This window comes from Bos javanicus, chromosome 10 (genome assembly GCF_032452875.1).
Source record: "Bos javanicus breed banteng chromosome 10, ARS-OSU_banteng_1.0, whole genome shotgun sequence".
Classification (NCBI taxonomy): domain Eukaryota; kingdom Metazoa; phylum Chordata; class Mammalia; order Artiodactyla; family Bovidae; genus Bos; species Bos javanicus.
In genome coordinates this window covers 49,860,830-49,870,843 of record NC_083877.1, presented here as the reverse complement: position 1 = coordinate 49,870,843, position 10,014 = coordinate 49,860,830, and the positions used below count along the sequence as shown (strand labels likewise).

Genomic DNA, 10,014 nt, shown 5'->3' with positions numbered 1-10,014 from the left:
CATACAAGTTTAGCATGAACCAAGGCAGAATGGAATGTATTAAAAAGAGCAATGGACAGCAGCCAGGAAGTGGGTGGCGGGGGTCTGACTGATTTGCCTTCAGATGTGGGACATAAGATGTAAAGATTCATAGATGAGACCCAGAACATTTGCTTTGCTATCTAATTTTTTGGATCCTTACTAATGAATTATTCAGAAAGATCTTTCTATAGACACTAACTTTCAGCCTGTGATCAATTCATGCACTTACCTTAAGGTGATGTGCTTAGCTTCTTTCTCTGTCAGGAGAAGATCAGTAGGTACAGGTCAGACTGTTTGAATATATCAGAGAGCTTGGAATGCCTCCAAAGATGGTATTCCATCTTTGTGCTGAGAACTAGGCCCTCCCCATGGTTAGGAATCACTTGGCCTGTTCATTACTGGAGCTCAGTAAAGTGTGTATTGATTTTTCTCCAAAAGATTTACCAGTCTGAAGCAGAAGCCCTCTAACAAAGATAAAATATTAATAGCATTAAAAAGGTACCAGACTCAATTTTTGTTATTATAAAGGCCAAGAAACTGTTAAAAATGTTAAAAGACGGGTGGGGAGTTCTAAGCCAACCAAGCTGCTAGTAGTCTAAATCTGAGTCGATGAGAGGATTCTCAGCTTGTTCTTAACACGGTTGTCAGGGGATGCTTTGTTGAACTTTAACAGTTATGTTCCAATTTAACTTACATGTTTGTAGCATTTTAGAGAAATAGTCCAGTTATTTTCAGGTTTTAAATTATATCTGCCCACCTACATGTATCTATGTCTATCTGTGTATCTATTGGCTATCTGTCCATCTATCTAAGAGTGAAAGGAAATATGTTAGGGAGGACAGAAGAGTGGGAGGAGAAGCAAAGATGAGGGACAAAGGGAGAAGAGAGGGAGGAAGTTAGGAGGGAGAGGAGGACAGTGAAGGCAAAGGGGATTGGAATCCCAGCTCTTCCACTTCAAGGGATGCCAAACCAGTGCAAGTTTTCTCATCCCCATTTTTAAAAAATTAATTTATTTTAATTGGAGGATAATTACTTTACAACATTGTGATGGTTTTTGCTATACATCAATATGAATCAGCCATAGGTATACACGTGTCCCCTCCCACCTCCCTCCCCACCATTTTACAGATAAGAAAACCAAGGCTGAGACTGGAAATTATAAAATGAGGATGAGAAAACTTTCACTGCAGGGTTTTCCAGAGAATTAGGCGAGCACAGATGCGTGAAGAGGAGTCCCAGCACATCCATCAGTTAAGTGTGGACGCCATGATGACTGGTGCCAGCAGGAGTTACGTATCTCTTTGAAAGGACGTGCTTTCTTCCCTGGGGCCTGGGCTTGGAATCTCTTGAAAGTGGAGCCCAGGTGTCAACCCACCTGAAAAGGTAGTACTGACGTGCTGGGTGCCAGGGCATTTCTGCTGCAGAGGATGCCAGGATTCCTGTGGTTTCATCGGGTGCACCGCGGAGGTGCCGCCAACCACCAGTGAACTTTCCACAAAGACAGTTTGCTTCACACGGATCTCCATCCATAACCTTTACTGGTCTCTGTAGAGTCATTACGACCATTAGGCTGTGGACTCAGCACTGCTTTAGCTCTTAAGTTAATACAACCGAGACTTTTTTACTTTCCTATTGGGAAGGAACATGTGCCATTTTAGTGATTTCTTAGATCATTCCATAAGTAAATCAAATATTCTTTCAAGCCCAGTTATCAAAACTGTGTCCTCTGATACCACGTCTTCCATCAAACTGCAGTAATCCAGACCAACACATTTTAAACCTCTGCTATCTCCTAATACCATCCCTACTAGATAGAGTAATTAAATTTGTACTTTTTTTTTTACAAGTCGTACTCAATAAATCTGAATAAATTAACAACGCATTACTAAGACTGCTACATTAAATTTGCATAGTGCATTTAATGAATATGCAACTGCAAGTGAAAAGGTCTGCTACTGCGAACCTCCCACATTAGCATAACTACTTCCAGCATGTTTCTTAAATAATGCACTCATTTGCACATCACTGACTTGGCTAATTCTAACTTCAGTCAGGGTAGCCTTGTAATTAAGACTCTTGCTTTAATTTTTAATGAAGTTTATGTTACATCAATCCTGACAGTAATGAGGGGACATGGAAACAAAAAGGCTGCTAATAATTAAATTCACAAACCAGTTTGAGGGATAATAATTCCTGAGGAGAAATTACATGACTAATTATTAATTAAATATTCATACTATTGCACAGCCATCTCACTTAACTGCTCTTCTTGTTGGTAATAATATTGAGCTGTGGATGACTTTTGCCAACCATTCAGAGTTTAAGGTCTCTGGTTAATTTTAGTGCGCCATTAATCAATATGACACAAAAAATAAAATTGTTTTAATTGGTATCATTTTATTGTGTCTAAATATTACTACAGTTGGTTTAGTTTGTGGAGAATTAATCTAGTTAGTCGGTGCCTGTTTTATGGAAACATAAATCCAGTTTATATCCATAAACATCTAATGGCAGGACAACTTGACCTTTTTTTTTTGTAACATTACTGTTTACAGATAATTACACCAACTCTTTAAAAGGTTATTTAATAGCTTTGCATTCATCACAGTAAAATGAAAAACATGCAATATTATTTAACTCCAGCCTGTTCTGAGGAGGTCTCTAAGACCCCCATTTACCCCCGCTGAAAAGTAAGCAATATTAATGTGTGGGTTTTTAGGAAACGTATGAGCGTTTTCTTTGAATGTGTACAGATTTACTGTTTGGGTCTGGATCGGCAAATGTCTAACTCATAACTGAGATGTGATCTGATAAAGAAGAAAATGTTTATTATTGTTATAACTTCCCATTGCAAGAAAACATAAGGATGGAGGTTTTATGAGTCTGGAGATCAGAAGTGGCAACAATTTCCCTACAAAATTCAGTAAACAAACATTACAAAGCCAGAGAAATTACTATGATGAGACCTAATTGGCTGCAGTATTTATTGTAGACATGCTTTTTTCCCCTTCTGTTTTCAAAGCAGTATTTAGGCATCTGCATTTCTAACGAGAAAGTCCCCATCTGTAGGCAAGTTTAGCAATGACAAGAAAAGATCAACAATATTTAACTGGATAACATTAAACATTAAATTTAAACAGATCATGACATTCGTTTAAAGCTCTGATAAATTCAGAACAAGAAGCTTCACGAGACCATTATGCGTATTATAAAATTAAATACTCATAGGAAAGGGATCATTCTATCCTGCAGGGGCCTTTGGAAATTCTGGGCCAGGGCAAACATTTTGTTTGTCTAATAATTCAAACTAGGTGATTCATCAAAGTGGACCAAGTCTATGACCGTCAACCGAGGGGCAAGGATTTCCCTCAGCTACTCTTGTCACTTTAGTGCAAACTGACAGGTTTGTAGGGCATCATTACTGGACTGGTGTGTATCAATTGCTCCGTTTTACTAAATCTTAAAAATCTTTTCAAATTTTCTTTTTTAATCTACTCGCTTAAACTAACACCTGAAGGCAATTGGAAAAGACCACTCGCCGTGAAATAATTTACAGGCATGGGTCAGTGTAAAGATGTAGGGTCTGGGTCACTGGTCTTGCTTTTTAATTCATTCATTTCAGGAAACTTTCTATGCACCTGAATGGCAGTAAGACCTCCAGACTGGGCAAAGTGAAGGCACAGAAGCAACCAGGTTCATGGGTTAAAATCTGGGGCACTTGTTCTGCTCTGGAGGAACATGCAGAGTCCTGCCTTTTTTTCAATTCATTGCTGTGTGCAAGCTGTATCTGTCCCAGGTCTAGAAGATGGAGGGAACCATCCAATACCAAGGAGACCTGCTGACCAGAAAGACCCCATTATATCCTTGTAGGGATGTGACCAGAGTGCCAGAGAGGGTTAGGACTTGGAAACCAGACACACCCAGGTTTCAGTCTCCCTTGGCCTTAGTGAGCAGCTTTAATAACATCACCTCTCTCTGAACTGTGATTTCCTTTTCTGAATGGGGATGCTCATGTCACCTCAGCAGGTTGCTGTGAGAATTAGTCACATAGGCAAGTACTTAACTCTGTGCCAAGCTCATGAGAGACTATCACAAAATGCCAGTGATCCTTATCACACCATATCCTTATCATAAGGATCATCCTTATCCTTCCTTCATCCTCCCAAGGAAGACTGTCAGAAAGTTTGCCATTGGAGTCACTCCTTTGAGATAAAGAACACTGTCTCAAGGAAGTCTTTTTTCTTTTCTTTTTTCAAAATGCAGACTATATACCTTGAAAGGGATTGGCAGATATCAAGTCAGCTCTGGTCACCAAAACCTTTGTGTGAGTTAATGTATCAGTTCCGTTTTTTTCTGTAACAAAGACAGATAAGGCAGTACTAGAGAGGTGAGTTAGTAGAAGGAAAAGGGTTGAAGTGGAAGAGGAGGATATGGAAAGGGGAGGTGGAATTGTGAGGGGGAATATTATGTATGTTTGAGCTGTTTAATCACAAAGGTACAATAAAAGGAACTCTAAGAAAAAAAAAGAAAACAAAAACCTACCTGGCGGATATGGATTCCAATGTTCTTGAGCTTCGGTCCTGTAAAATGACAACTATTAAGAGTCTGATGACCACGCATCCCTATTTTTCTAGAATGGCTTAATTTCAGTTACTCTGGTATCTCTCAGGACTTGTTTGGGGGAAGGGGGAAGAGGTAGTATGTCATAAATTGTCTCCAGTGACAGGCCCATGTTGTGATGGGCAAAGAAGGAAGGGCACATGGCTTCAGTAAGTATTTAATGAGCATCATCAGATACCTATCTTAAATGCCAAGTACCCCAAAGAGAAAGCCTTTTCTCCCACCTGTTTTCTCCACACTCCTTAGCAGATTGTCCAAGAGATCACCATACACAGCTACTTTACCTGTAGCCAAAGCAGGGCAGGGTAGCTTGAGGCAAGTTCCTGGTGTCTGGCTCTCCCTGGCCCTTTTCTAGGAAGACATGCAATGGAGAAATAGATTCTGAGTTGGATAAATTCCAGCCCCCTCACTCTACTTGCTGTGTGACTTGGATAACTTGTTTGACCTCTCCAAGCCTCACGTGTAGATGGGGAGACCACCGTGTACCTCACGGCTGATGCTGAGGGTTACAGGACATCCGTGTGAAAAGGTCCAGGTAATTGTACATAGCAATCCCTTTTCTCTAGCTCAGGATCAAGCCCGATCTCCTTGTGAGGCGTAAGGACTTATTGCTGGAGGAGATTTACATATGGATTTCAACGTTCTTGAGTCTGTTTCTATAATACCACATTTATCATTTTTTTTCTTGACCAATCATCTAGGTTTTCGAGGTGAGGCTTTATTTCAATTCTGCAGTCCAGTGGTTTGTCTAAATTGTCATGAGGATTAGAAAAGTATTTGTAAAACAACAGTATCTGGTACATAGCAAGTGTAGTGTTAAGTCGCTTCAGTAAAGTTCAACTCTTTGCAACCCTATGGACTGTAGCCTGCCAGGCTTTTCTGTCCATGGGATTTTCCAGGCAAGAATACTGAAGTAGGTGTAAATAAATTAAAATTTCAAAACCATGAATCCAATCCATTCTTATTTTTACCCTTTCTTCATCTGTCCACATAGTCCATGATCAATAAATGGCAGACATATATACAATTTCTTACCTCTGTGCTTTTGCAAATGTGGTTCCCTTTGACTTGAGTGACTTTTTCTACTCACCCACCTGTCAAACTCCTATTCATACTTCAAAACCCAAATAAACAACTACTTCTTCCATAAAGGCTTCCTTAACATTTCTTCTCTTGTCACTATTTTTTCTGTGCTTCCTCTGTGGTGTGCCCATCCTTCTATTACATTTTGCCCTCTGGGCTATAGGTGATCTATTTTCCCTCTTCCTACAAGAGAAGGACTATGTACAGTATTTGTATCCCCAGTTCCTTGTATACTGCAGGGCACACTTGTCACTGCTCAGATATTTGTGGACTCAAAATTGAATTCATGTGACATACAGCAATTCCATGATTATTTCATAAACATGAACATTTGAATTTCAATATACATCTTATGGTAACACAGTAATTAATGGACAAAATGTTTCTTCTTTTTCTTTTTTTAAGAGGCCATGGTAATAAGATACAAGTAGATGTGTGAGTGGAATGAAGGTGGGAAAGGTGAGGAAGAGAGTACATTATAAACAGCAATTTCCTACAAGTTAGGATCAATGAAACATTCATTGACATCATCAGTGGTTATGCAGTAACAAATTTAAAATTCCTGTCTGAGTTTTAATTAAAAGAACCACTAAATGTCCCAAGTCAGTTGGCGCATATGTACATTTTTTTCCATGGTTATAAAATTATCTGTCATGATGTTGAGCCTGAATCCAAGAGTGTTTGTAGGCTACAATGTTGACATCTTTCCTCATTAATCCAAGAACCAGAAGCTGCTTGATGTGAAAGCAAACAACAAGTAATGATTTTAACTCAAGATGCATGGATGCTTGCTAGGAATGGACAGGTAGATTATACACTCTCAAAGCAGCTGACCAACCACCACCATCTCCTGAGCATTTATGATATGGCCAACATAGGAGATACGGAGCCCACAGTCCACTGGCTGCACCTTTTCACGGCGAGACAAGTCTTCACAGAGGATGTCTGAAGTCAGGAAGAAATGCTGGAGTTCAGAATGAAGAGGGAAAATCACCAAAGGCTAGCATGCTCTTGTCCCTGAAACATGGATCAGCTCCCTTAGATCAGTTCTCTGCCTTCTTCTCTTCTGTCAAAGACAGTCATTTGCAGAGGTGAAGAGCTCAGATCCAGGAATTTCCTGGTGGTTAGGACTTCACACTTCTATTGCAGGGAGCACCTTTTTGAGCCCTGGTTGAGGAACTCAGATTCTGCAAGCCACGGAGCTGCCAAAAAAAGAAAGCTCAGATCTAGAGTCACCTTTCTCGGTTCAAATCCTAGCTCTTCCCATCATTAGCTGTGTGACCATAAACACATTACTTCATCTCTGTGTGTCATCTCTTGAATAGACATTGCTAAGAGAATAATACTTTTAGTGTAGTATCATTTTCAAATTGGAAAAAACCCTATATTCTTGTGTGAGAACAGAGAAAGAGTGGTAGGATACAAATTATGTATTAACACTGAATATCTGTGAGTGGGGAAAATTGTTAATATTTTCTATATTCACCTTGATATTATTTTAAAAATCCAATAAAATAACTAACAAGAAAAGAATGGGAGATTGAGGAACTGATATCCCTTCTGTTTCTAAAGAGGATTTTTGACTGGTTCCAGGAAAAATAAACATATGATAATACTGTGAATATACACAGTAACTGTTGACTCCTGGTTTTCGGCCTGCTTGCTACAATCCCAGCCAGCTAACATGGAAGGTAGCTTGTATAGCACATGCCTTCCAGGCAACAGTTCTCTCAGTGTGTCCCAGTGACTGTGTGGAGGGAAAAATATCGGATTGAATGCAATAAAACCAAGGGAGAAGCAACAAATCTGCAGTCTTCTGGCACATGTGGATACCTTCTTTTCACGGTTAGAAACTGTCTGTCAAGATATTGGCGCCTGTGCCTCTCACATTCCTCTCACATTTACACATGGAATTTCTTATCATAAGGAAGGTGCCTCATTGTCAGAGCCACTGGGCAAAGGGAGTGCTCAGTGTAGCTGATGTTTTTTTAAATTAATTTTTATTGAGTATAGTTGCCTTATAATGTTGTTAGTATCTACTGCATAGCAAAGCAAATCAGCTGTACGTATACATATATCCCCTCATTTTGGGATTTCCTATTTAGGTCCCACAGAGCACTGAGTAGACCTCCCTGTGCTATACAGTAGCTTCTCATTAGTTACCTGTTTTATAGTGTGTACATCTTAATCCCAATTCGTCTTAATCCCAATCAGCTATATTCGCCCCAGTACAGCTGATATTGAAGCCAGAACCTTACTTTGCAAACTCCCATGATGTTCTTAGCCTCCTCACTCCTGGAGTCAAAAGTGTACAAATTATTCCAACTTTGCCCACCTCTCCTTGATTTGTTTATCTCTCCACAAAGTGCTATGGAAATTCACACCTTTTTATAAATTTCTTAACTTAATTCATTTTATATCTACTGATCTACTTCGATCTCTTTCCTTCCTCCAATACAGTCGATTCCTACTCTGAATCCTCTCTTTGATCAATGCCATCCATACGTACACACATACAGTGTGGTCCTCCTTCCTGCTTCACTATGACAAAAGCATTTGCTGATCTTATTCATCATCTCAGTAATACCACTTGCAGTGGTTATACGTTTGATAGACTAAGTCGTGGTTTACTCAAATATCCTCTAATTGGTTGAACACGTGCATTGTTCCAACTCTCCACTGTTGGGAACGGAATTCTAAAAAATATTTTATAGCATGAAACTTTAAAGAATTTTTACTATTTATCTCCCTTTAGAACAGGGTCTAAAAAGTGAAGATGATGTTAATGTTTGATTTTCTTGGGAAAAAAGCTATACCCTCTATTAAAAATCAAGCATTTCTCAAACATATTCATGAATGTTCCAGGTTCTTCTGTAAGAGATGAGGAACAGAAATGCTTTCCTTTCAGTTAAATGATATATTCTTTTCTTTCCCCCTTCTTTCTCCTCTTTACCTTACTTTTTTATTAGAAAATCAAAACAAAACCCCAAAGCACAAACCCTAGGGGAGCACTGTCAGTGCTGTCCCTCCAATCATACAGTTATGGGCCAGTTATTTTACGTCTTTACTGGATTGTTCCCTTTGGTGTAAGCAGGCCCCCCGTCCATGGAATCCTTCAGGCAAGAATGCTGGAGTGGGTTGCCATTTCCTTCTCCAGGGGATCGACCCAGGGATTGAACCCAGGTCTCCTGCATTGCAGGCAGATTTCCTTCCCACCAGCACCACCAGAGAAGCTCATCAATCCCATCCATTGCTAAAGGTCTTTGAATCCTTAAGCCTGTTTTTAGTCTGCTTTGACCCAGCCCTCCTTTTTCAAGTGCACCCCTCTCTGCTTTCATTATTAGCAACTAAGAATGTTCAATTTGTTGGAACTAATTAAGCTAGCAAATACATAAATAGGAAAAGGTACTCTTAAGAAAGGCGTTGGGCAAACACTTTGTCACTTTGACAAATGCTTTGTCAAAGCATTTCCTACTTCTTGCTTCTTTACCTTTTCTACTTCTACGTGGAAAGGTAAATCTTTGTTACAAAAGATTTTCTGGAGAGCTGACAAGGCTGACCTTTATAGGAAACGGTATCTCCTTTTCTTTTGCAAACGTACTCCTGTACCCCAAAAGGTTTACGATTACATTTTCAGAATGGTCCTGCCTTTGGTAGTCTGAGATTTTGGGGCCAGGGAAATCATACCCCTTGCCCATTTTATAAGTCATGACAACAATAACAGTTTCTAATTGACAAGTATTTTATAATGAGAAAAGCACTTCTACCTGTGTTCTGCTATTTATTCTTCCATACAAGTGTACGCGTGAATTAGGTGGTATACAAGTGTTTCTTCCTACTTTATGAAGAAGCCCGAGACTCTATAGAGTTACCTGCTTAAGACATGACAGCCAGGCCTCTTGGATTTGGATTCGATGACTCCAGATTCAGTGTTTTTTTTTGTTTTTGTTGTTTTTTTTTTTCTGGCATAGATTTACCTGGAAAACAACCAAATGTACTTAAGTGAACTGAATAATATGGTATTTATGAACCTTAGAAATCTTAGGAAATATGATATTCTAAATCAGAAATGTATAGTTCTTTCAAAGATTAATCAGAAAATCCTCTTGCTTTCCTCTATTAAAAATGAATCTACAGGGGACTTTTCTGGTGGTCCTGTGGTTAAGACTCCATGCTTCCACAGCAGGGGCATGGGTTTGATCCCTGGTCAGGGAACTAAGATCCCACATACTGTTCAGCATGGCCAAACATTAAAAAAAAAAAAATTTTTTTTAATTCTTTTAAAATGAC

The 10,014-nt window shown here is 39.3% G+C and overlaps 1 long non-coding RNA gene across 1 annotated transcript; it reads right to left on the bottom strand.

Annotated features, from left to right (window-relative positions):
- Positions 1-2,267: 2,267 nt before the first annotated feature.
- Positions 2,268-9,701, bottom strand: LOC133256219 (uncharacterized). Its single transcript, XR_009739137.1, has 3 exons — positions 9,597-9,701; positions 4,926-6,926; positions 2,268-4,601 (listed from the first exon to the last, which is right to left on the bottom strand). It is a non-coding gene; the product is annotated as an uncharacterized LOC133256219 (long non-coding RNA).
- Positions 9,702-10,014: the final 313 nt, after the last annotated feature.